This window comes from Equus caballus, chromosome 29 (genome assembly GCF_041296265.1).
Source record: "Equus caballus isolate H_3958 breed thoroughbred chromosome 29, TB-T2T, whole genome shotgun sequence".
NCBI classification, from domain to species: domain Eukaryota; kingdom Metazoa; phylum Chordata; class Mammalia; order Perissodactyla; family Equidae; genus Equus; species Equus caballus.
The window spans coordinates 20863531-20886137 of record NC_091712.1 but is presented as its reverse complement, the minus strand read 5'-3'; the positions used below and the strand labels follow the sequence as shown (position 1 = coordinate 20886137).

Genomic DNA, 22607 nt, shown 5'->3' with positions numbered 1-22607 from the left:
TGCACCACCTTCTCCCCCTCCCCGCCAAATCTTCCTACCATCCCCCAGCCCGCTCCAGGACCCGCAGGGTCCCGGAGGCTCAAAGGCGCCGGAGTCCCGCGCCCCCCTGAGCCGGCAGTCAGGGCTGCCCTCTTCCCCAGCGCGGGTGCGAGCCGCGAGCTCGGAGCCCTTCCACACCCGCCCCTGTCTGGGGTCTCGGGGAACCATTTCAGAGGCTGCAAAGGTGTTGGGGACAGAAGGAGGCATCGCTGTCTGCGCACCGCCGGGCCTGCGGCTGCCACCGTCGGAGAAAGCCTCCAGCTCACCTCCCGGGTCGCGCCGGCCGGGAGCCTCTGCCCGCCGCGCGCGGGCGTCCGGGGCAAGTCCGCGCCGCCGCGGAGCAGCCGAGTTACCGCCCCGAGGCGCGCGGCCGCCCCAGCCCGCCCCATCTGCGCGCCTCGGGGTAGCTCCCGTTTCTTCCCAGCCGCCTCCGCTTTGCTGCCAGCGCCCCCTTCCCCCGCCCTGCCGAGGCGTGGGCTGCCCCCCCCACCCCATACCCAGATCCTCGCCTCGCCGAGCGCCCACACTCGCCAACGCCCCCCACCCACCCCGCCCTCCGGCCACCACGGCAGCGGTCACGCGCGACATGTAGGGCCGTGACCCCAGCGATTAAACGGCGGTTACCGTCAGTGTTTGTGGGGAGGTGAAGTCAGATTTCTGCTGGCTGCCCCGTGTACCGTAAGACCGAGTCCTCCCGCGCAGACAGGTACGTGTCTGGGTGTGCACACAGCCTCGGCGATAAGTGTGAAAGCAGATTTCCGCGCTTGCAGCCCCCGTTCTCAGGGCAGGACTCGCCTTGTTTTTTTTCTTTTTAAATCAGTGCGCTTAGCGCTTTGCGTTCACGCCGCTCTGTTTGTGTAACACATCATTTCCTAGCCCCACCGTCTCCCCCACCCCCGTCCTCCTATACTACACGCAACGTCTCGCGTTCTTCCTGGCGAATCCATGGCGAGGTTGGCCAGCGCGGACCCTTCCCCGGCTGTCCCAAGCCCACCCAGAGATCGCCTGCAGGCAGCAGGCGCGGTGGGAGGGGGCGGCAAAGGTCCCAGAGCCGGGTCGGGACGCCAGGGGTCAGGGGCGTGTGAACCGCCACTCCGAACCCTCCCCGGGCGCCCACGCGCGGTCCCCAGCGCCTCTTCTCGGCTCCTGTGCTCTCCACTTACCCCGAGTCACTCTAAACCGTCGCTTGGGGAGCTCCCTCCCTGCGGAACTGCCCCGCCCGCTGCGCGGGAACAATTTTAAAGCAAAGGAGGCGCGGCCAGGTGGGCTCCCAGGCTCCTCGCCCACCCTGGGGCCAGCCTCAGTCGCCCCCGGGCGCGTCCCCACCGGACCTCGGAGGGAAGTGGGGGAAGGGCGAGCAGCGAGGAGGCGTCCAGGGTGGAGGGAAGGAGCAGCTCGGGAGCCAGAGGGAGCCTCCCGTCCCGCTGGCCGGACGAGGACGCCGCGACCCGGGGGCTGTACCTGTGTCGGTGGGGCCGGCGGCCGGCGGCAGGGCGGCTGGCTCTCCCGCGTCGAGGCTAGGCGCACTCCCATCCCCGCCGCATGTTCTCCGCGCGGGCTCCAGCGCGCTCACCGCCGCCACCGCCGTCGTTTCGGCTTTATTTACCCAGACGGGCGCGCGCGGCCCGGGAACAGGAATACTGAGGCCTTCTCATGTTTCCTGACTGCCCGGCCCAGCCGGCGAACATCCTGCGGGCGCGGTATCCACGTTCCCGGGCCGGCGGGAGGAAGCCTCCGCGCCCGCCGGGCCGCGGGGACTGCTGTTAACCCTCGCGGAGGAGCTGCCGCCGCGGGCGCCGCCGGAGCCCCCGGCCCACGGAGTCCTCCCGGGCCGGCCCGGCTCCCAGATCCGTGGGCCTCGCAGGCGCGGAGCAAAAGGAGCGATTTCCTTCGCACTTAGCGGAGAAATTGGAGAAGCCGCAAGCAGCGCCCGGCTCGGGGTCTGGGATCTGAGAGGCTGTGGTGCAAATCCCGTGTCTTAGCTGGCCCGGGTGTCGGAAATTTCACCGCGAGTGGCTAGGCAGGAGAGACCACTACAACGCGCCTGTTATTTTCCTCGCGATTAGCCGGAGTGAAGTTAGAGCTTGGGTGTGCGCCTATAACGCGCGAGCATTTTACAAGGAGGTGCTTGTGACCTAGGAGTCTCTCTTCTGGTGTCGCTGGGCTTCCTAGGTCCTGGCTGTCTCAAAGCCAGCCCCACATTCACCTTCCTGGGTCAGCGCTGGAGAGGGTGCGCTCGCCACCAGACACACGGGTGGAGGGAGGCAAGACTGGGGCGAGGGGAGCCCAGGTGCCCAACCCAAAGTGACCCAGGTGTGGAGGAGACGGAGCCCAGGGCCAGGGATCTGCACAAAGCAAAGGGAATGGAACCTGGAAGAATTCCAATCGGGGACACAGTGCGAGGAGAGAGAGTGCCTATCAGATTCTATTATTGATGATGCTTGGCTTCCCACCATCACCCCAAATATAGGAGTAGTGAAAACTGTGATTTGGGTGCAACTGGAAGCACAGAGCTTCCGGCAGCCAGAAGATCCTTAAGGCGCGGAGCACCGAGACGCCCGCGTTCTCGCCGCGGTCCTTGCTGCCGCAGCGACACCTTTCATCTGTTTTTAAGAGCGAAAGTAGATTCCCCAAACCTGAAAGTTGTAGTGTCATTTGTCCTTTTCTCCCCTAAAGGGGGCTGGCCAGGGTTGAGGCAGTGACTCGCCTAAGCATCTTCCTTTTCTGTGGCCTGGAAATGGTTAAAATAAATACTAGAGCTATTATTTCCAAGACTAATCAGTCTCCTGAATTTTCCATTATGTTATCTTCCAAAATACGTGACAACAAACCCGGCAGTGGCACAATCTGAAGGAGAAAGGGACGAAGGTTTACGTTTTTGCGCATCAGGCAGATAAATATTATCATTTGATCACGTTTCCCGGTGTCCTTGGTTCTCTTTTATTATGTAACTTGCGGTGGCCGCGCTCGCATCCTGCGCTTGCCGTGCCCTTGACTTGCTGTAGTGCATGTGGGGTTCAGTGCAGACCTGGGTCCACGGACCTCCCGGCAGGGAGTTAGGGTCTGGGATACGCCATAAAGTTTCAGCCACAGACTTGCAGCGAATGTTTCACAACAAAAGCACATCAAATTGAAAATTTATAGGAGGAAAGAGGCTGGTTCTCTTCTGTGGTCTCTCTGACTGCTGGTGGTCACCAGGCGTAAGGAAGTCAGCTGTAACACGCCCCTCTGACATATATTTCGGTCAGCTGTCGTAGGTAAAACAACAGGCATGTGTGTCCTTGCTTGCCATTTCAAAATACCCTACTGATTTATCCAGCTGTATGCGGTAATACAGGCTAATAGAGGACAAATGAATTTTGTTGTTTTAGTCTGAACTGTATTTACACAATTTTAAAATGCATTTAGAGGACTTTAAGGTATATTTACGTATAAGATTTGCTTCTTAAAATCTGATATAAAATATACAGCAAAAAATCTTTCTACAAAATGTTTTTTATGTGGTATAGGAATAATATACACCTTAGTCTCAGGCTAAGTCACTGAAAAATTAACATGTGATAATTCCTTTAGACTATAGTTTAGTAATTAGAATCCGCTTAAAAGTGAAAGAGCGATGGAGGATTCATTTTTAAATGAAATAGTGTGGGGAATCCCTTTCTAATAGACAAATGAACATGTATTTTGTGATAGACCAAAATTTTATTTTTGCAAGCTTCATCCTCTGTGCAAGAGTGAAATTTCTTTTTCATTTTAACTCAGTTCAGATACATTTGACATTTTATTCAATTTCACCTTTTTCTAAGATGAATTTCGCTTAGCTTCCTATGCTGTATTCCAATTTCAGTATATGAAATGCTGTACGATAATTCTCAGAAGTAAGGCTTTCAGTTTAGAAAGCACTATGAGAAGATTTAAGAAAGTCTAGTTTGTGGCAGATGGCCATATGTAAGGAAAAAACCAAAACAAAACATGGGCCAGAGATCAGAAGACTTGAGCCCTAATCTTTATTCTGGTTAATTTGATGTTGATTTAGCTTGAATTTATTACAGTGTAAAATGAAGATGCTAAGTTTTCCACACACTTGCCTTACACTATTATTAAGATATTTTTTAAAATGTGGAAGTAACTTATTGCTATTGCTAAAGGTAGAAAAATTTCAAGTAAGGTTTGGCAGAAATCTTAATCCATTCTATTGGATTTAGAGTCTAGTTATAAATATAAGTAATTTTTACTTTCTAATAAACTAAAAAAGATGCCTTCATTTTTAGCATTTTGATATTTTACCAAGGAACCTGACATTTCAGAATAAATATTGGTCAAAGTTTTTGAAAATAATGATTGCTTTTAAACTGTCTTTTCCAGTTATTACTTAGGCAATGAAATAAATTATAAAGCTAAGGAATGCCTGTTACTTCCCGTCCAAATGGTATAAAATAGTAAATTTACGAACAATTAGCAGGTTCACCTGACACTGGGCCAGTTTGAGTTGTAGAGATACATACTGGAGTGCCTAGGTGGAACAGCATGAGAAATGGTGACACATACAGCTGCAGAAACATTGTGAGCAAATTAGTAGCAAATATCTCACATGGCGTTTTCGCTTTGCTCATAATTTAACCTTAATTACATAAATAACCCTTTATCTCAGAGAGTGTCTTCTCCATAAATTCATTCTCAAACAAAGAACAGAGTACAAGTGAGAGTTCCTCTTCAGCCAGACCCCCCAATCACCTTCAGAGACAACCCCCAAGGGGTGGCCACTGCTGGTTTGATGTGCATCTTCCTGACCTTTCTCTAGGCATTCACAGACACAAGTACAAACAAAACACAGTTTTGTTTTATGAGATTTTTGAATAAGTGAGAGCATCCTTTATATGTTACATGCACAACTATAAATGTAACTCCTTCTTTTTAACTGTTACCTAATGTTCCACAATCCATTTAGCCTTTCCCCATGAACGTTCCCATCTTTCCAATTTTCACTATTATGAACAGTAAGCACCCTTGTATATGATTCTGTCTGCACATGTGTAAGTATTTCTCTAGGAAGAGCTACACGGAAGTAAAATTGCTGGGTTGAAGGAAACATGATTTTTAAATTTTGATAGATACTTCCAAATTTCCCTGCAACCTACAGCCTCACCAACACATGAACGTCCCCATTTCCTCACATGCTATGCAGAATTGCATATATTTGGTCTTCATGACATTTGTCTGTATGATGAGTAAAATCATGTCTCATTGTTTGAGAACGTTTTCATTTATTTAGAAGCCATTTGTATTTCTTAATTGAAGAAATTTGCTTATATCCATTGCTTACATCCTTATTAATTTATAAAGGTTCTTTATGTCATTTTTTTCCTATGATACATATGCTTTATATATTACAGATATGTTACCTGATCTGAAGTCTGCCTTTTACCTATTTTGTCCTTTGTCTTATAGAAAGTTTAAACATGAATATAGGTCAATAGGTCTGACCTATATGGATTTTCTTTATGGATTCTGGGCTTTGTGTCTTCCTTACAAAGGGTTTTTCTATATTTTCTTCTAATACTTTAAAAAATTGTTTTCACTTGGCTCTTTAATCCTTCTGGAATTAATTTGTATATGTTGTGAGGTAGAAATCTAATTTGCTATTTTTCTTCTTCAATTGAATGGCCAATTATGCCTATGGTATTTATTAAAGAGTTTTCTCCCATTGATTTGAAATAACTTTTCTCATATATGTGGTGAATTCCTTTCCATATGTAGGTTGCTCTAACAAGCCTTTGAAAGATGTTACAAAACACCCAATAGATGGTAGTAAATTTAATCTTCAAATTTTTAAGACCATCTTGCACTCCGAAGACTTCCAAAGTTATTCTGTTTCTAATTTCAGAACATGTCTAGCATCGAAATACTTGGCTGTGGTTCTAATTTAGAAGGCTAATTCAGTACCGTCCTAGGGTGAGGTTGCCGTTTATAGCCGAGGTCCTGCTCAGAAACAGGAGAGCAGTTTCAGGCAGCCATCTTCTCCAGAGTGGCGGATGGTTGCACAGAGCTTTTCAAACACATCACATAATGCAGTGATAACCAACCATGAGCAATATAAGATTTTTTATAAAAGTGATTCGTCCCTGCATCGATGATTTGAAAAAGTGAAACGCATCTTTCTTCTTGCTCAATTCTTTGTGGAATGTGAATAAATATTTTTCACAAAGCAACTAGTCAAGATGAGAACCTTCGAAATGATTGTCTATTAGTCAAATTCACTTTGCACAAAAATGCAAATACTTTGTCACTGCAATTTCTGCACTACGTATAAATACAGAAAGTATAAATAATAAGTAGTCAATAGAGCTGAGATCCAGGTGGATTAATGTCTTGTTCTACTTCACAGAGCTTGAGACAGGACCTGAAGTAACCATGGGATCACAACACCCCATCTTTTTCCTTGATACCAAAATATCTTCAGTAACTTACCAACAATCACCAAGCATCTACCTCATCACGTGCATGAAAATACTCTGTATCCTGGGATTCTGAGGGGAGCCTGGAGAACATTTCATCCTTAAAATGTGCATTGAAATACTACAGTCTCTTCTAGAAGATTATTCCAGTTTGAAAATCAGTTTGCTTTCCCATAAAATTGTGGCCTTTTTAATAAATATAGCGAAGACTTTTGACCATAGGCTACTATGACTCTCTGTATTTGGCACTCAATAGACTTCAGGTACTCAGTAGATTTTTGAGATTTAATTACTCTGTGTACTTCATGCTGTGTCAAGATTTTGGTTGACTTCCGCTTCCCCACACCCATACTCCCTGCTTCGTCTGTGTGTAGGATATTTGACTAAGCTCATCAAAGGAATGCGGGTGAGCAAAAGTGATATGTGCGACTTCTGCTTAACATGCTTAAAAAGAAATTGGCTGCCCTCCTCTTTAACTCGTCTCTGTTACCAAGGGCTAGAACACAGAGGTGGCAAGGGCCCACCTAAAGAACAGCAGAGCCACAAGATGACAGAAATCTGGGGCCCTGAATGGACTACAGGAGTGAGAGCTCCCTGGCCTGGGCTCCGCAAATGTTTTCCGTAAAGGGCCAGATAGTATATATCTTAGGCTTTGTGGGGCATGTGGTCTCTGTTGCAATTACTCAACTCTGCCATTGTAGTGAAAAAACCATAGATAGTGACTATGAATGAATACTTGACTTCAATGAATGAATATTTTATGAATGAATCAATGAATGAGTGTTGCTATGTTCCAATAAAACTTTATTTAATGGACATTGAAGATTGAATTTTATATCATTTTCCTATGCCACAGAATATTATTCTTCCTTTGATTTTTTTCAGCCATTTAATGATGTAAAAATTATTCTTGCCTCAGAAACAGAAACAGCAGGCTAGATTCAACCTGAGGCTGTTTGCTGGCTCTGGACTAGACTATTGAGCTCTGGACTGTTATGGGAGACAATCTTCTCCTTCTTTAAGTCACTGTATTTTGGGGTTTCCTGGCTGAAGGAAACCTGTACCCTATGTAATGCACACCTGTACAAAGATGATCCTAATTACCACGGGTACACTTAAGAAAAGTGCTTTTTAGATGACTAGAGTCTGCCAAAACCAGGATGAACTGGAAAGGAGAAGGAATGAATAGTGCTTTCTCCCCTCTCCTCCTGAGAATGGTGCATGTGTTCAGAGAATCAGCCTAATTATTTTTACAATATCTTTTGAGCCTATGTTCTTTTTTATTTTAACCGTTGTTTTTTAAAACTATTATTATACTTTTAGGCACAGTATTGGTGTTTGAGTTTTGATGCTTATGAATTTTATAGTCATGGAAAATAGTGATTAATTTTTAAAGATTACTATTTTCTGGCTCACTCCTTCCCCCACGCCAAAAAAAAAAAAAAAAAACCCTGCACAATTTGAACTATTTTTTCATTGTTTTGTTTTTTAATAATCAACAATAAATATTTACGGGGCACCTGCATGCAAAATCCTGTGCCAGGAACTGCATTGAATTTGATTTAAAAGACATGATCCTTACTTAGCTTACAAACCTGTTAAGCAAGCACAGGGAAACAAACACACCTCATCTAAAAAGTTTTAGAGTGTCTGATATAAAGATTGCTTGAGTGCAGTAAATGTGTAAATCATCTGTAGAAATGCATGAGGGAACTTGAAGACGATAGAAGAGCCATTTTATGTGTCTGCTAAAAATTTTGTAACCATATTACCGACATCCTTCCTGAAAACATGCAAAAAGAGATCATTATTTCAGAAATTTGAGCCTGATTGAAAAACAGCATTTTCACCTCTTACATCAGACTTTTTCAAGTTTTATGCCAAAAGCCTCTGGGTTTCAAGGGAGATTTTTAGGGCTTCCGTCAAAAAAAAAAATACGGTAAGAGTAAACACACTGGGGTTACCGCATGACCTTTCTTTCCTCCTCCCCCCCGTCCAGGCCTTCCTCGAACCCGCCTCAGGTCCTCCGCTTTTACACTTTTTTAGAAAAGTTTTGGAGGGAGAAGGGGATTGGAGGAGAGGAATTGTTGTGAATAAACTTGTCATGTGTGGCACTGAAGTAATTCTCAAGGCTCACCCAGAGAAGCCCTCACCTCTCCCAGCATGAGGAGAATCATCCTTGTCCAGCTATCTGGGCCACAGAGCCACAGGCACGCAGCTGTGGGAAGGGAGTGGTCAGATCTGCACCTAGGACGACACAGGGATCCCAAGTAATTAGCCATCTTTTTGTTTTGACAGTCACTGATCTTTGTGAAGTGTGCTTTGATGTTGTAGACCACCACAAATCCTGTTTAGAAGGGAGTTTGGCCTACAAGAAAGAGAAAAGGAAACAGGTGTCGCGACAATTAATTATGCAATTTAAATAGCCCAAAGTCGAGGATAAAGGGAGCTTTGAAATATCCAAATGTTGCAATTTTTTTCTTTGACCTGCTGTAGCAGTCAGCTTAAGACATTTGTCCTGATAGTGCTCTTATAAATGAGGACAAAATTAGGGATATTTAAAAAATTTGCATAATATACACCCAGCACTTCCTACATGTCCATCCGCTATTCTAGGCACTTAACCCATGTAATTCTCACAGCTGCCCTTTGGGATAAGTAGCCATTAGTACCTATTTTGTAGACAGGACACCTAGGCATAGAATTGCCCTAAGTCGCAAGTTGAAAACTGGTGGAGCCAGGATTTGCACCCAGTCAGGCAGGTACCACAGCTTGTGCCCTGAATCAAACTACGTTGCTTCTTTGAAGTGTGAAAATTAGTAAAGGGAAACCCCATTTAAAATAGAGTCAGGAGGCCAGAAGGGGGAGCTCCCACACAGTACCACTCAAGGTAAGATAGTCAATTACAGACCTCAACAAAAGTCAACAACAACAAAGATCGTCAATTACAGAAAGAAGTGTACATTGCATCCCAAACAGAAACGACTACTCCAGAACTCAATCAATGAGAAGCCATGACCGCTCTGAACTCTTGCTTTTCCCCAATGGACTTTTGTTCAAAACAACCCCTCCCTATTTCTTCTTTTTTGTCTATAAAATAATGTTCCTCTCCCTTCTTTGTTGGATTTGCCTGTGATCTGCCATAGCATGCGCATCCCAAATTGTAATTCTTTTTGACTATTCCTGAATAAACTCATTTTGCTGATAAAATAACTGGCTGTTTTATTTTTAAGATTGACATATATGTGTCAGAAGTGGGATCCAAAGAAGACACCTGAGAGAAGACAACCCCCGGAACCAAGTGAGGTACCTACACTGAGCCCCTTGTGCTCATCGCTTCCGTGAGTTGCTGCCTACTTTTGGTTTGGTTAGCCTCCTGTCCAATTTTGAGCTCTACTTCCTTTGCATTCTGACCTCCTCAACTTTATTCCAGATGAGAGAGGCTTTGTCCTCTTGGGGGAGCGACTTTGTCCTCCTGGTTTAAGGCTGTGTCCTTGGGTTCAAGGCATCATCCTTGGTGAGAATTTGGTTGTTTCCTGAAGGTAGCACAGTTCCTTTTGCGGCTCAGGCTTGCTGAAAATCCAGGAGTGTTCTTTGGTTTTCAGTTTGCTTTTGGAATCAGGGCTAGAAATCCAGCAACTTTCTTTTGTTTTTAGATTCCTTCAGGGATCAGGGCTAGGAATCTAGCAACTTTCTTGGGTTTTCAAAGGATATTTCATAAATGGGATCCCAGTCATCTAAATGTTCTGAGGGAAACCCTCCTTTAGGACTCTGGCTGGGTTTATATTTGAGAACTTTGGGCCCTCTACATGCACATTTTAACTAAGTGTGCCAAAGTGACCAAGAGTAGTCCAGAATTACAATGGCTGTTACAGGGAACTTTTGATCTCCCCAAATTCATTTTCCTTAAAACAAAATTGGAAGACTACAGCTTTAAAATTAAGCAAAACAAATGGTATGTTTATTTTAATTGGTACCTGGAGGCTTATAAACGTGCACAAAACTCTAAAATCAGCTCACTACAAGATACCGTATCTAAATTAGCTGAAACGACTGAAAAACTGAGGGAAGACAAAATGGTTTCCGAGGCCTCTCTTTCTTTTTCCCCGTTTTTCTCTGCCTTATGCTCAAGCCTCACCTCGAGTGCCATCTTTCTACTTTTCTGCACCATCTCTAGTGCTGAAACTTTGGCTATTTGAGAAAGTAACTTTAACTTAGCTCATCTGCCGGAAACATAATTTGAATTCAACTATTCCTTTGAACTTTGTACCTGAGACATGGCTGAAATTTTTAAAACAAAAGCTGTAAGGTCTCTGTGTCTGTCTATATGTTATATATGTCTATGTTTGTATGTGATATTTTTCTACCTTTGGATGGTATTGCTAAGATTGATCTATAAAAGAGCTCTATGTATTTGGCTTGAAATTAAATGCTTATAAATTAAATATTCCTAAACCTCAGATATATAACCAAAACTAACCCAAATGTTTTCAAGTTTATGTGATCTAGGATTAAACTATAGTAAATGAAAGCTGGCTTTAGGTTGTTGGTTTAATTGAAAAAGACATGTCTTTAAAGTTATCAATGCTGAATATAATGCAGACATACAGCTTTCATTCTACCAGAGTTTATTAAGCTCATGTTATCTCTATTACAAACTTTGTCAGCAAGAAAGTAACTTAAGATGATGGTTGGCTACTTAATGTCAAATCCAAGCGATTGTTAAAAGCAAGTAATTTAAATAAATGTAAATAAGATCAAAGTTTATACTAAGTTAAACTAAATAATGGACAGTCATTGAATATCTAAATCATTTCCAAATGAGACGAACATTGATTACTGAACATAGTTTTATTTACTTTTGGTTTCCTATTGTAGAGCAACTAAAGCTATTTGAGTCTATTAGGAACACATTTTATGCCATGCTGAGAAATTTTCTATGAAAAAAAGGCACATGTTTCTAGAAACTTAGAAGAGGTATTTGTAAGTTTGCCAAGCGGAAAAATGCTAATATAGTTCACAATTGCTTACTTCTTAGTTTTTCACTAGGAATTAAAGATTCTAAGGGATAAGAATTCTGATCAATATATGTAACAATAAGGGAAACATCTGTGTATGCTAGGAAAGTAGGATGTGTGATTCAATAAAAGAAGGTATGAGGAATGGAAATGCATTCTGTTGAGAGAAAAGAAAGTGGTTGAGGAGAGGCTGGTTATTATGGAATGGGAAAGACGAAAACATAGGACAAAATATAAGTGTAAAAAGTTGTAGAAGGTTTGTGGAAAGGAATCTTGGGAAAGGAATTTTAATACGTGGTCAAGCTGGCTAAGATTAAGATGAATTTATTGAAATGAGTTTTAATACCGAAATAAGCTGATGCAAAATTAAAATTTGGCTTGCTTTTCTGTAAAGGACAGGTTTTCATGGGTTATTGGTCTGCTTTTGATAACAGATTATGAGATCTTCTTTACCTTTAAATAATATGCCAAGAAAACAGAGATTTTGTATTTTATCAAAATAATTTCCTGTGTTTCTATCAGGCTCTTAATTACTTAACAGAACTGAGTCTTCTTAGTATTAAAGGAGTTAAGTTTTGCTTACAACCATGTAAGCATTTATATTTGCTTTTAAACATTTTATTTTTACTTTGGTCAGATAGATACTTAGTATTATTTCATAACGATCTGTGATCCTATTTGGTAGTGTCCAAACATTTTGATATTTTTGACAAGCTTCCCAAAATATTAAATTCTAAATGAAGTCTTTTCAACCTGGATGTAACTTTCAAATTTTCCAGAGGGCTCCTGGGGCATCTCAAAAGATTTGTTCCCTTTCATTATAAAAAGAGTGATATTAGGGGGCTGGCCCCGTGGCCGAGTGGTTAAGTTCGCGCGCTCCGCTGCGGGCGGCCCAGTGTGTCGTTGGTTCGTGTCCTGGGCGTGGACATGGCACTGCTCGTCAGGCCACGCTGAGGCGGCGTCCCGCATGCCACAACTAGAGGGACCCACAACGAAGAATATACAACTGTGTACTGGGGGGCTTTGGGGAGAAAAAGGAAAAAAATAAAATCTTTAAAAAAAAAAAAAGAGTGATATTACACTAATTAGGCTTATTTGGTATGTCAAATTACATGAGAAGCACAGTTGAGTAAGTACTGATAAACCTTTTCAGGTTATATTGTATGGGTGAATGTTACTAAAAAGTGCTCTAGAAATTGTATAAAATTCCTAAACATGTGATATGTCCTAATATAATGTTATTACTTGTAATTCTAGTTGCTATCTAAAATGTATGTTACAAAAATACCCAAATTTCCTTGTTAATTGCATATACCCATTGCCTGTTTAAAAAGTCCTCTGTCAGTTACAGACAGTGATTGTTTTACTCTGATGCTGTTACAAATATGTTGCATTTTCAAAGAGATACATGGAAAAGACTTTGACAAGTACTCTGGAATCCAGGTTTTGATAACTTTAAGATCCCGTAACCTTGAACCGGGCAGGAATTTCTGAAACTCTAGTGGTGGACTGATTGCTTTGATGCTTGGTTTTCCAGATGTAAAGGACCCCTTTTTCTCCTCTCCTTTAAGCTATCTTTAACTTACAGCAATGCAGTAAAGTGTATCTTTGCAATAGGGGTTGAAATATTTATCTTTTTCTCTTTACCTGATCCCTCCAAAATTCAGAAACTCTTTAAGTGTTCTTTTCATGACGCCATATGTATTTTCATGGGTTCAGTGAAAATCTGTTCTCCTTGTAACAGGACACAATTGGAAATATTGGCTACATTACCAAGGCTTTGACTAGAGTGTCATATTCAAGAAAGATGTACATAGACTAAGAAATGAGCAGATAGATTTAAGGAATTGCTTGGAAAAATTGGCCTCTTTAAATAATCAGTTGAAGTTCAATACAAACAAATTAGATTTACTATGATTATCTTTAATAAAAATGAGATTATTGTGGAGAGAAAAATTATGTTTTCACCTTTGTAGATAATGAATTCTAGTCGTATTAATTGTCTTTAGGGTTTTGTTAAATACCTGTAAGCCAGACTGGATCCTAAATTCTAGTTTACTTAAATGTCTGGCTATGATACTCCAAACTTTTACTGCCCTTGAAATGTTTTTGAAAGGGAATATACTACGCCCTCCTCACCTCCCAGATGCAGCCAAACTTCAGGATCTTGAGCCTTGGGTACATACCTCACAGCTGAAGAAGGCTTTACCTGACATCTAGTCCTGTACGCACACTGGGGGCCTCCAAATCAAATGGACCAGGAAGAGAAGCAGCTGACGTCTGAGGCGGACAGCTTGCCCAAGATGTCCAGACCAGGCCTGTGTGCTTTTCTTTCACTGCTATCTCTCACTTTGTTTCCTCCCTCCCTTCTATGGAAGGATAACACCCGTGTCTGTATTTCTTAATCCTTCACAAAAGGAGGAAACCTCTCTGATTGCTGGATTTACCATCAGAAACCTCAATCCGTTCAAGACAATAATGACCCCTTAGATTACCCTATAAGTAATTTCACTGGAATTCCAGATGCCATTGTATGTATAAATTGTTCTGCAGGCTCATTTTATAAAGTCAGTGTACTAAGCCCATCTAATTTTGTTTCTTGCCTTTATTTAACCCAACATTCTATGGGATAGCCAGTGTATATTGGATCATTTGTACACTCTCTGATATACCCATATATTTAGGCAACCTCCTGATAAGTAACGACATAATGCGTGAGTCTTGGTTAAGTAGTGCTAATGCCTCTGTGAAGTGAATGAGTTCATAAATACTGATACTTATGCAGGAGCTTTATGTACACTCTCTGGTTACATTTTCATATGTGGAGGCTTGGACGATAGCCTTCATGCTTGGGCATTTCATTGCTTTGATACCCAGAGAGTACGAGGACAGCGTGTCCTTGCCCTGTTCTCCCTGAATAACCAGTCTGAAGCCTTTCATCGGTCAATTCCGCTAACTTCCTGTAATCGCCTCAAACAAAAGCTTCTAGGGCCATGCATGATTCTGGGCTTGCCTCCTTGGGAGAGCTTTCTTTCCATGGATTGGGGTAAGTGCCAATGAACAAATGATCAGGGATCTCTCTCTAACATTAGAACAGTTGGCCAATTCCACAGCTAAAGCAGCTGTAACCCAACAACAGTCACTTAACTCATGGGCCAGAATAGTTTTATATAACCATAACAGCTCTTGATTACCCACTTGCTGAGCAGGGAGGTATCTGTGCAGTAACAAATACCTCCTGTTGCACATGAATAAACACCCCTGGGGAAGTAGAGATCCAATTACCTAGAATTAAGGAGCAAGCACATTGGCTGCAACAAATTTCACCCAATAGCCCACTCTCTTTTGATTTATTCAGCTGGTTACCCTCAGGTCTGGGCTCCTGGTTTAGAACTATAATACAAACAGGGCGTGTTGTATTGTTTTTAATCCTGCTTTGTATACTTGTTGTTGAACTCTGTACCTATTGCCTGTCAAACCTTTGTAAACATGACTTTTGTAATAAGGTGATGTTAGCTCAACAATTTGAGATGATTTCTGATGCTTATGACCTTGGACAGTTATACACTTTGAATAAGGGATGCCTGAGAGTTCTCCCTCCTAACCTTCCTTGTTATTCAAATATGGCCTAAATGGTTTCCAGCCACTGTACCATTTCCCTCCAACGTGGGATGTGACAACCAGGAAAGGTCCTTCCAGGCACCTAGGGACAAAACTACAACGTGCAGAGAACCTGACTCTTGATCACTGATGCTTTTGGAGAAAGATCTTGATCAAAAGGGGAAAATGTGGAAATTAATAAAGGGAAACCTCATTTAAAATGGAGTCAAGAGCCCAAAGGGGAAGCTCTCATGCCGTACCACTCAAGGTCAATTACAGGAAAGATGGTCAATTACAGGAAAGATAGTCAATTACAGACCACAACAGAAGTCACCAACAGGAAAGAATCATCAGTCGCAGGAAGAGTACATTACATGCCAAACAGAAATTGACTACCTCAGCAACTCAGCCAATGAGAAGCCATCACCATCCTGAACTCTTGCTTTTTTCCAAGGGACTTTCGTTCAAAACAATTGCTCCTTTTTCTCTATAAAATAACCGTCCTCTCCCTTGTTTGTTGGATTTTCCTATGGTCAACCATAGCATACACATCCTGAATTGCAATTCTTTGACTATTCTCAAATAAATTTGTTTTTCTGGTAAAATAGCCATTTTATTTTAAAGGTTGACAAAGTACAAAGGAAGGATAGAGAGAAAGAACTTTAAATAACTGTAGGCTCAGCTAAATATGTAGTTGCACACCTGTTGGCTCCTTACTTAGCAGGAATTCAATGCCAGTGTGTTCATTTTTCTTTCTGTATGTAACGTTTTTCCTAGGTGAGGAGCAAGTGGCATCTCAGTGTCACCTGGAATAGATGAGTCTGCACAGCTTTGTCATCATGGTAAAAAGGTATACTTCATGTTAATCTTCATATATGAACTCACACTCAAAAGCCAATAACTGCTGAATCTTCTGAAGGTTCTCTAAATCTGGAGAACATCCTTCCCACTTGGCAGTGAAGTTGTTTAGCAATGAAAAGCAAATGCTTTAGAATAGACCAGCAATCTGGAATCATTGCTTTATTTTAGAAGTAGACACAGCATGACTGTAAGTGGCATATCTTGAGTGGGGTGAAAACCAGTAACTTTGATTGAAAAGCCTAAGGAGATGATAGTGGCCCTACAACTTCATGATCCTCTTCTTGCTGTTTTGTGTCTGTTTTGTTTTGTTTTTGTTTGTTACAATTGTCAAGCCTGCCTGTAATATTTGTGTAGCCCAAGGCAAGAGTACAAATGAGCACCCACGTACCATATGTCTAAATATTTAAAAGTTATAAATCAGCTAAAACATTGTTAAATAAAATATGTCCCATCCTGTACCTTGATGAATATACCATCATAATGAAAAATTGAAAACTATGTGAAGTTATGATTTTTGTTGGGAAAATATGAAAGACGAGTTAGTTTAATTGTTATTGCACATGTCTGGATGTTTTGTTGTTGGGCTGGCAATGTTTAGATGAGTAATAAAATTAAGAGACATAATTCATAATTTATTCTGTATTTATTCTATTAAATTTATTTTTCTTGTCTTCAACAAAAATCACTAATTGTGTTATTATAATTAACATAATTTGTGTTCTGAAGGATTTTAAATAAAATTTAATTCTACATTTTAAAAGTAGTGTCTAAAATTTGAATATATTTTCATCAAGAATGCACATTAAAATAGATATAGAAAAATTTAAGCTTAAATTTATTTTAATACATATTATTTATGAAGTGCTATTTTTATTCTAAAATACTCAAATTATACATAAAATTAAAATAGAAAAGAAAAATTTTGATTAATCAATATAAGATTTTATATAAAGTTGAAATTTTATTTAATTTTTTTGAAAATTAATTTAAAATGTTTTATATAAATGAAATTATTTGCAATGCTATTGTTCAAATCATATTGAACAATGATGGTTGTTAATGTAAAGTGCTGGTATGAGATCTCACGAATGATTTGTCTAGATCTGCATACCAACTTTGGAGTGATATGAATTGCTTAATATTGCAAAATGTTCTTTTGCTGCCAGGTGCAACTATTGCAAAGATTCCCTAAATACTGGACGTGCAGAATCATGTGGTGGAGAAGCAAGAGCATGACGCCAGGCACTTCTGAGAAACAATACTGCAGGAGGAAAAGCTATATTGCATTCACAGGATCTGCTGAGTTGATTAATTTATCTTTTCTCCGTGCTCTTGGTAGCAGTGTTCACCTCCAGTGCTCTTAGCAGCACATCCCAAACCTTTGCAGCATTTGGGTGTGATCACATTTTACTGTGAGGACACACAGCAAACAGTGTGTAGAAGCATTTCTATGGGCCCTGAATGGTGTTAGTCAGAGGAGCAGATGTTTGGGTTTGGAGTTGCGTTGTGTCCTGTTGAGTGATAAATCCCCAATGACAGAGGTACCATGTGTTCTTTAATACATTTACGTCTGTGTGTGTGTGTGTGTGTGTGTGTGTGAGATGTAGGTCCTTTGAAAGAGGGGTTCAGGACAGTGGCTCTTTGCCTGGGTCTAAAGGTAGTGCTAGTTGTTGGGAGTGCTTTTAGAATTTTATTTATTTATTTACTTACCTATTCTAAAGAATGTATTAAACTTGGGCCCTCTGATGAATCAGAATGAAATCACACTTATCAAAGCTTTTCCATGAGTTTATCCTCTGATGATCCTCCAATGATGAACCCATACCACAACACCTGAAGTTGCAGAAAGCAGGGTCATTTTTAAAGTCCTTCCAGGGCAACAAGGGCCGTTATTCCAGAGTCATCTTTTAGGAAATAACATCTTCACTGAGTGTCAGAGGTTTATACACCTGGATGAGGTCAGTTTTGCAAAGTCTTTCCCTCAAGATTAACGAGGAGGCAGCTGATTATGGGCACTGCCTATGACATATGGCTACCACTTAAATGCCTTATTCACGGGCACTTGTGGTCGCCACAGAATGCTTTTTATCTCCTTCAAAGCTGTGTTTTTTAACACGTAGTCTAGGAACCACCTTCAGCAGTGGCACTTGTTAAAAATGCAGGTTCCAGATCCTGACTGTAGAAGCTCAAAGTCAGGTTTTATGGGCTTAGGACCTACGGTGATGCTGACACAGATGCTTCTCAAACCATACTTTGAGAAAAACTGGCCTAGAACAATGATCCTTAAGCTTTTTTTTATTATACAGCTTTATCAGTAAAAATATTTTGGGCAAGTGACTCTAATATATAATCATTTATTTGTAAGTGGTATATGTGTATTATTCCACTAATATATCATGTAAATTGTAAAACACACAGCAACACAGTTTTTTAAAAGGCAAAGAGGAAACAATATTTTAATAGAATTTTGTTTCATCTCTCAATGAAACAAAAATATTTTTTGCTCCTACTAAAATATCATTGTTAATAAATAAGTAATATTAGTACCAACAAGGCTATTTTTAGTGAAAGCAATGTAATTTAAATTGCTTCATACTTTTAAAAAATCTTGATTAAATAATGATTTAAAGATTGGCACTCAAGTTCAGGTTAATTAGAGACTTGTTTCTAATGTCATCTCTGAAAGATATACTTCAGGAAAAGACATATTCACACAGAAGAGGTGGATTTCTGACTATTTGCTACTTGTTTTCAGCCCCATCCACCAATTATACATTTGGTTGAAATTATGCTTGTAACCTTGGTGTCAATCAGTCCTTGCAAATTAATCACAAAGTGTTACATTTTCATTTTTAAAAAATGACTTTAATAATTCACTGAAACTCTGAGAGATTTAAAAACAAATTTGAAAATTCTGTTTCCAAGTTTTTAAAGTGTGATAAACATTTCAATAGGCAATACGGGTCATTTTCAGGAACAAAATCACAGAATGATGGGAGCGTTTCTAAATCATGAGTGTCCTTCGGAAAGCAATTACTTTCTGAATCATTGTTAAATGTCGTCTTTACCTGAAGGGGGCAGATGAAGAGTGTTTTATGCTTTTTGTTTTTAAATAAGTGTCAGGTAGATTCCCGTTGAAAGTGACATCCTCGAGAAGATGAACAAGTGATGACAGCTTAAGGTTAAAGTTTAGAAGATAGAAAAGAAAATCATGAGACAGCCAAGAAAAGGGAAAAGGCTAGATAATGAGAGGCCTGTATTTTATGCCCACTGCTTTCATTTTTATCCTGTAAGAATGGAGCAATCCTAAATGCCAATCATGGACATCACTGATCTACTGTGGGAGGGGGCACGAGGCCCCTAAGTGACTCTCAGCCCTAAGAGACTGGGTGGATAGTGGAATCCTTCACTATGAGAGAAAATAATGACAGTAACAAATTATGTTACAGTAATAATAACGGTAGCAATTATGGTGCTCTTAGGTGCCAGACACTGTTCTAGAGTTTTTGTATGTATCATTTCATTTAATAGTCATACCAATGTCCTAAGCGCAGTCTGAGTATCAGCCTTTTACCATGAAGAATCTGAGCTCGAGGTCATACAGCTACTAAGTAATGGAGGCAGGAGCCCAGCAAGTCTAGGGGATGGCAATGACTGCATATGTATATGTGCCTTGAGAAAGCTAGAAAATAAGATCAGCGAAAATATGAAAATAAAAACAGTATTCCTACTGCTGGAGATTATCTTTATTATCTTTTTGATTATGCTTTCAGGTACTTTATACAGGTATGCATTTCTACTAAAATGAGATAATACTTTGCAAGTAGTTTTGCATCCATCCTGATTTTCTAAGTTAATGATCTTTACCTTTATAAGTCAAAATTTTTATCTTATCTAGTAGTCTTATCCATATTCAGATTTCCTCAATAATCCCCAAAATACCCTTTAGAGCTATTCTGCCCAAACTAGAGTCTAGTCCAGCCCACACATTGAACCTAGCTGCTATGTCTCTCAGTTCTTTTTTATTCTAGCACCATCCCTAATTTTTTTCCCGTTACGTACTGACTTGTTGAATAGACCAGACCAAGAATCCCAACAGAATGATTCACCTTCCTAATTTGTCTGGGTGCCTTCTGGTACTGTCTTAGGACTTTCCCCATCCCTTTTATGTTCATATGCTGAAAGTTTTGTCTACAAGTTTGCTGGCTTCACGTTAAACATTTTGGCTAGAATATGTCATGGGTGATGGTTTGTATTTTATTGTGTATCACATCCGGAGAGAGAATATGTGATGGCTCCACCATTTGTGGGGCTAAATTTGACCACTGGATTAGGGTGATGAAAATCTGATCCTCCATGAACATACACTTATGTTTTCCTCCTTTGACTTGGAAGAAATCTTTGTGGTATTACTCTGGCACTCTGTGAATGTCAGATTCCCCATAAATCATGCCCTTAATGCTTTTAACACTAGTTGACAGTCTTTGCCTGGGTCAATAATTTCATTAGGGATTGACAATGATTAAAATCTAATTCAATCCTTCCTTTTCTCTTAATAGGTGGCATGCTTCTGTAAAATAGTTTTCTCTCAAGTGGGGTTTTGTTTTTTTCTTTTTGGTTACTCTGAAATATAGTGTTACTTGAAAGACAGGATGAATGCTTAATTTTCCCATTAGATACATGTTTTCAGAGGAAAGAGCTTACTTAATAACTGCTTCAAATGATGACATAAGAGTCAGGAAGGGGGCTTACTCTTTTTTGAGTATCATTATCTAGTCATAGATTTCATTGATTCAATCAATGCCTCTACATCCCTGATGCGTTTTTGGTCTAAGAAGTTATACGTTGAATAATTCAGCATCAGTTGTTTTACACTGCGATGTTATTTAAAAGAAGAAGATACAGCCAATTCTACAACTTTATAAATGTTTGGAAAAAATGAGATTGACAAGACAGTGAAAATCCCTGTCATTACACTTGACGAGCCACTCAGTCCAGAGAACGTCCTCCACCAGTTGTGGTGTAGAGTTCGGTCTTTCAGCCTCACGTGATTAAAATGAATTTACTTTTGGAAAATGGATTTCCTCAGACTGAAAAGGAAGCACAATTTCAAGAACTGTTCACCTATAGCATAGTCAAGACAAAATGTCTCTATTTTGAGAATTTTCCTTTAACAATAAGGATATGGATATTTTTCTTTCCTTTTTAAGATGAGTTGATAAATAGCTAACTATTGGCTTAGTTGCATAGTTCATTACTTGGCACACACATTGAAAAGGGCAGTATATTTGTTTGGTCATTATTTGTGCTCTAAAGTGAGGTCAAACCCAAAAGAAAATGATGACGTTAAATGTGTGTGAGCAGGTAACATGTAAGCATGCGTGCGCACAAACTGAAAGATGTATTACTAACTTGTAGAGTTACCAACTGTCTTGATTTTAGTACTGAAAGTCACATGTCCCCGTAAACCCTCCAGGCCCAGGCGAAAGGGGGTGGTTGCTTACACTAAAATTGCCAGATAAGAAGCAGCACGGAAGTCAAGCAACAGATCTCTCGTGAATCTTCCTCTTCTTGACTCAGACATTTAACAAGGCCTTTAATTCACACGTGAATTGGTATGTCATACTGGCAGGAAAAGGGCTTTTTAAGTATATAAGGATATAAATTCTTAAAACTATTGGGAATATACTAAAAGTCTTCTAAAACTGCCAGTTTAAAATGGCCCAAGAATCTCACTACCTACTTTTTCTTCAGAAGAGGTGATATAGCTGCCAGTATTTCTGAATACTTCAGCCAAAGCTTAGAAAATGGAAGGGTGAAAGGTACAATGTGCCTGAGTTGATTTCCACTATGGGATTTTATTTATACAGACACTATTCGTTGAAATGGACCTTGAGGAGTTACAGAATCTATCTTTCCACATCTAGTCAAGACCACAAATAGACCACAATGGGATTCTGCCCAATATATTTTTAAATATTCTCAAAGAAGGGGATATCCCATTATTAATTTTCTGTCTTACCTAAAACTCTCATGCTTTATATGAAATTCGTTTTTTTCTGGTTGATGCTAGAAGTTGTGAAAAGCCGGAAATCATTCTTTGACAAAGGTTAGAGATTAGATTTCAGTTTCTTTTCAGCATTTTAATTCTAGAAACTTTTAATTTTTCTTCAAAGTTTGTATTTTCAAACCCTTAGTTACATTTGTAGCTCTCCTCCAAATCCCTGAAGCATAGATTTGGGTGTATTAACCAAACAGAGGTGCAAGAGGTTTTTCTTTGGGAGAAAACAATTTCCACTTTGTAATACAAGTTTTTATATTCTTTAAATTATAGTACTCATGAAACTGACATATTTGTCGTGAAAATAGTATTATATAATAATCTATTGTTGCAGAATCTTAATAAATTGATGTCTCAAGGAATAAAACTATTAGTTTTATTTATCAGAGTTTAAGAGACTCTGTAGGATCTCCAAATGGCTATCCAGACATGGCATTTTATTGTTAGGATTTATGACTAAAATTCCATTCTTCGTCCTCAGGACCAGAGATGATCCTAATTGCAGGTGCTTTCCAGTAAAAAGAAGTGCTTTGAACCCATAAAAGGGAAAGAACATGATCCTGTGAGACATAT

At 40.4% G+C, this 22607-nt stretch overlaps 1 protein-coding gene and 1 long non-coding RNA gene across 5 annotated transcripts in view; one reads left to right on the top strand and one right to left on the bottom strand.

Moving 5' to 3' along the window:
* The window catches only part of MKX (mohawk homeobox), a 63350-nt gene extending 61047 nt beyond the window's left edge, over positions 1-2303 (bottom strand). Inside the window, exon 1 of one of the 4 annotated variants that reach the window (XM_023632370.2) lies at positions 1501-2303. The gene's annotated coding sequence lies outside the window, so the exon portion shown is untranslated. Of the gene's footprint in view, positions 1-305; positions 436-663; positions 1228-1500 lie in introns of those variants that run through there. The other 3 variants (XM_023632373.2, XM_023632371.2, XM_023632372.2) reach the window with 3 other exon arrangements.
* Positions 422-22392, top strand: LOC106782757 (uncharacterized). The gene is made up of 4 exons (XR_001380065.3): positions 422-745; positions 9728-9835; positions 15890-15962; positions 17140-22392. It is a non-coding gene; the product is annotated as an uncharacterized lncRNA (long non-coding RNA).
* The last annotated feature ends 215 nt before the right edge of the window (positions 22393-22607 follow it).